The sequence below is a fragment of the Oratosquilla oratoria genome, chromosome 32, assembly GCF_046742065.1.
Source record: "Oratosquilla oratoria isolate Oo_2021 chromosome 32, ASM4674206v1, whole genome shotgun sequence".
Taxonomy (NCBI): Eukaryota; Metazoa; Arthropoda; class Malacostraca; order Stomatopoda; family Squillidae; genus Oratosquilla; species Oratosquilla oratoria.
Window position 1 is genome coordinate 29,616,879 of NC_134808.1, and position 5,563 is coordinate 29,622,441.

The 5,563-nt window shown below is 39.2% G+C and overlaps 1 protein-coding gene across 1 annotated transcript in view; it reads right to left on the minus strand.

Moving 5' to 3' along the window:
* Positions 1-5,563, minus strand: part of LOC143017565 (neuronal acetylcholine receptor subunit alpha-7-like) — a 407,747-nt gene that overhangs the window by 22,860 nt on the left and 379,324 nt on the right. The gene's annotated exons all lie outside the window — the stretch shown is intronic.

Here is a 5,563-nt window from a genome sequence, read left to right on the forward strand (position 1 = left end):
TCCCGGCCTCTTCGCACGATGGGGATCCGGTCAGCTGATCAAGCGGCCAGGAAGGCTTGTCTGTCTCTCCCATGTACCGCAACGTTTTGCCTGGCTAGGTTCATTGATGGATATCCATCAGCCCTGTCCTCCTCCTCATCACCATCATTCAATACTATCGTTACTGTCATTATTATCATAACTATCATCATCACGATTACCATTACCACGCTCATTGATGGATATCCATCAGCCCTGTCCTCCTCCTCCCCATCATCATCAATACTATCGTTACTGTCATTATTATCATAAACTATCATCATCACGATTACCATTACCACGCTCATTGATGGATATCCATCAGCCTTGTCCTCCTCCTCCCCATCATCATCAATTACTATCGTTACTGTCATTATTATCATAACTATCATCATCACGATTACCATTACCACGCTCATTGATGGATATCCATCAGCCCTGTCCTCCTCCTCATCACCATCATCAATACTATCGTTACTGTCATTATTATAAAAACTATCATCATCACGATTACCATTACCACGCTCATTGATGGATATCCATCAGCCCTGTCCTCCTCCTCATCACCATCATCAACACTATTGTTACTGTCATTATTATCATAACTATCATCATCACGATTACCATTATCGTCATTACCATTTTTGTTTAAAAATCGTTGTCGTATTGCATAACAAGCTTAAGCTTTGCCACCTTCATTGTTCGTCCGATTAAAGAGTTATCATTATGCCATGCTTATAGTTTTTTTTACTGCTTCGTTCATATTTTTTATGCCAAGCAATCAAAATCAGTGTTATTGATGAAGTATAATTAGTGTCCTTAATGTGATCTTATTTTTTTAATGAAAATCGTCTTCAGGATTAACGTAAACGCCAATTGACGACGTCATACCATAAAACAATGACCACACAATTAACCATTCCAGGTGAGATTCACGACTTAAGGCATATCTTGATATGAAAATTTTAATCTTTTTTCCATCTGGGAGAGGGGGCACATACACACACACACACAGACACACCACACACACACACACACACACACACACTCACACACACACACACATACACACACACACACACACACACACACACACACACACACACACACACACATACACACACACACACATAAGCATTAGAACTTTTGTTCGTTCGTCACTTCGTGTGTGTGTGTGTGTGTGTGTGTGTGTGTGTGTGTGTGTGTGTGTGTGTATGTATGTGTGTGTGTGTGTGTGTGTGTGTATGCATGTATATATATATATATAATATGTATATATACATGTGTGTATGTATATTTGGCATTTGTCACATTATCTGTATGGACGACTTCATTCAGTTGATGGGGGTTACAAAGGATTAAGACTACTTTCACTTAGGTGTCCACCCCCCCCCCCACGACCCCAGAGGAAAAAAAAATCCCACGTTTGTCACCATACCTACGGAGCGAGCGCCGTTTCGGCCCCTCTATGGGAGGGAGGGCAGGGAAGGGGGAGAAGATTTACACCTTCAGAAAGTTCAGAAATTCGTGGCGCCAGCGATTTTCTTCCCAAATTCTTCTGATGATTTAGGAGTCAGGAGGAGGCAAAGAAGGGGGAAATTGGGATGAAGAATGAGGGGGAAGGCCAACTTCGATACACTAAATTCCGTATTTCAGACATCATAAATAAAGCGTTACGAGAGAGAGAGAGATAGAGAGACAAAGTGAGAGAGAGGATAGGGAGAGAGAAAGGAGTAAAAGGATAGAGAGAGAGAGTGAGAGAGAGAGCGGAACAGAGAGGCAGAGAGGGAGGGAGAGAGAAAAGAGAGAGAGAGAGAGAGAGAGAGAGAGAGAGAGAGAGAGAGAGGATAGGGAGATATAAATGATAGCGAGAGAGAGCAGTAAAGAGTGAGGGGGGAAGAGATAGGGGAGAAAGGGGGAGAGAGAGAGAGAAAGAGAGAGAGAGAGAAAGAGAGAATGAGAACGAGAGAGAGGGGGGGAAGGGAAGGGAAAGAAAAGGCACATTGAATAGAAGGAGAAAAGGTACAGAAAAGGGGACGGGGAAAGAGAAAATAGGGAGGGAAAGAGGGAAGTAGGGGAAAGGAGGAGGAGAAAGATAAGTATACAGAATAAGAAAAGGAGGTAAAAGGGAAAGAGGAAGAGGAAAGGAAGTGGAACAAGAAATCCTCCGACGCAGAGATGAAAAAGTATATTAGAAAGAAATGCTGGGAATGAATATTGTATGAACCTAAACAGACAAGCTGTCACCGAATATGTATATATTAATAACGCGGGTAGACATGTAAGGGAAAAAAATACACAATATACAAACATGAGCCACTTTGGTCACAAGCGGTAAAGAATATTTTCCACCTCGTTGGCAACCCACTGAGAAGAGAGAGAGAGCGAGAAAGAGAGAGAGAGAGAGAGAGAAAACCCTCCACCTTTATGAACACCCGTTAACATAAATGGACTCCTTTGATAAATGGTAATGGGACACTGGTTAGAAGGTGAGGGAGCCTACACCAGAGACGCTGAGTAGCCCCACCCGAAGCCGTTACCCTTGCCTTATTGATTATGCGCTTCTTGGACTGTTGGGATTGGTAACAGCCACAACTGAAAATCGGAGAAGAGTGCGGGATTCGAACTCACAGCAAAACAAATGCGAGACCAGCACGTTTCCAGTTTACGCCACCACTACTAAGTTGTACCGCAAATCCACTGATGGGTTAGTGTAGGAATCTCTCTAAGGAATTACAAAATCAAGGACTTCCTCTGGAAGACCTACAAGACCATGTCCAATCCAGGCCTATTCCATCTCAGCTCCCCCGAACCAAAACAAAAGTGTACTGAACAATGAATACCTAACAACCTTCGTATGTCAACCTAAAAAAAAAGCCCAATATATATATATATATATTATATATATATATATATATATATATATATATATATATATATTATATATATATTATATATAAATATATACATATGTATATGTATATATATATATATATATATATACATATATATATATGGATATATATAGAGTTGTGCTTATAAAGCAATTCTTTTTCTATATATACAGTTTGTCTGAAGGAGATGCAATATACGGCAAAGATCGAAAGATCTTAACCGTCTACGTTTTGGAATTTTCTCCTTATGTTTTCTTTCGCAAGATATATATTTATATAATTATATATATCTATAATAACTATTTATTATTATATAATATATATATATATATATTTATTATTTATTAAATATATATTATATATGATTACATTCACCATTCGCTTTCGCTCAGTTGGTGGGTTCGAATTCCGCACTCCTCTCTGATTCCCGGCGCAGTTGACCCCTTAATTGCCTGTCCCTCCCCCCAACAGTTCTCAAATCGCATAATAAGGCAAAGTTTGACGTCTTTCGGGCGACAGCTGTCACAGCGCCTCCTGGAGTAGGATCCTGGACCCTCTTCTTATATTGCATAGTTGAATGTGTCTGGTGATCTCTTTCCGTTATGCTTGTGGAATTATTTCTCGGAAAAGATTGATTACACAGGACGATAGTGTGAAACTCTAATACACGGGGGAATGTCGTCAGGCACTTTCACTCTTTGATCTTCGCTCAACTCAAAAGAAACAATTCAGAGATTAGAGAAGACTTTTCTATGGAAACTTGCAAACTGTGAATATGCAGGAGTCACTTTAAAGTCAAATTACGTACACGCCACACATACACACACACGCACACACACACACCACCAACACAACACCACACACACACACACACACACCACACACACACACACACACACACACACACACACATATATATATAGAGATATATATATATATATACACGTTTAGTATCCATGTATATATTTCGACAGCATTTTAATGGTGGATGGATATCCCCGTAGTGGGGTACTGACTACCAAAACTTCCTAGGTCAATAATGGAGAAACTAGGTATTTATTATGACATTCTTACGGAACCAGGATCGCGTATGTATTCTTTATGTGAATAATATCATAAAAAAAATACGGTTGACCACGTGTATTCTGCACCCTCACTTAAATATCTATCTTACTGCACAAAACTTTGCATGTGTTTAAGATATTGGGGAAAACTTATATGTGAGAAGTCGACGGTTATAAGTAACCTTGTTTCGTTACTTGCTTTAGCTTTGACTTAGCAATTGGGTGGTCTGCAACTTGTGCAAGGTTAGGCTAACCTGCACGCGCACAAACACGCACACACAACACACAAACACACACACAAACACACACCCACACACACACACCACACACACACACACACACACACACACCCACACACACATACATATATAATATATATATATATATACACATACTCACACAAACGAACACACACAAGTGGAAACACATACAGTACATGCACGGACACACCTATTAATACGAGTATATACTCGTATGTATATCATATATCTATATATGGTATACATATGTATATGAATATTATGTGTATGTATCTCTGTATATACATATATATATGTGTGTGTGTGTATGTCTGTGTGTATATTATATATATATTTATATGTGTGTGTATATATATATATATACATATATACATTGGTTAATGTATATGTATATTATGTATGTATTTATATACATATGTTTATACATATATATATACATATATGTGCGTATGTGTGTGTGTATATGTATATATATAGATATATATATATATATATGAATATATATGTGTGTATATTATATATATATATATATCTATATATGTGCCTACACGCAGTTATAAGCCTACTAGGGCTATGAGCCGGTGAAAAAAATCCAATACAACGCAAAAGTGGGTCAGTAGAGGCACCTAGCCATCTCTCTCTTTAAGACATCACGCCTTCGCCTTCGTTTTCTTTGATCGACTCGCGTCCGACCATCAACCCGATCAACACCGCGTTGTCGGTTATGTATTACTGTTCTGCGAGAAGCATCAGGGTGTTGGGCTTCCGCGTTGTTCGTACGGTGGCGTTTGTGGGGATTCGTGAAACGGCGCGTCAGTCCACCGAGACCCCATCCCGGCTTCGGTGGGTCCAAGCTTTAATAAAATCATCTGGCGATACTCTTTCAACAAATTAAATCAAGTTATTTAATATATATATATATATATATAATATATATAAATTTATATATATATATATATATAACTTTATATAAGATATATATGCTCAATGATATAACGCAACGTACACATTTTGTTGATGACAATGATAGGGATCCTTGGCGGGTTTGTCCCGACCTCACCTTGGGCACTCTGTATTAAAGTTCGCAGCTTGACACAAAGTTAAACGCCTCCTGGTGTGTATTCCTGATATAAAAACATCTGAGATGCGGGTAAGCCACGGCAGCGCACCTAAGTCCGTGTCGTCCGTTTCCCCTTTCTCGCCCAATTACGCTCCCAAATCTGTATAAGATACACGGTTGTGTGACCGGAGCCCGCATTTTTTTCTAATGTCATATTCTCGATATATTTCTGTTTCTCGCATCTTCTCTTTACCTTATTGTGCGTGT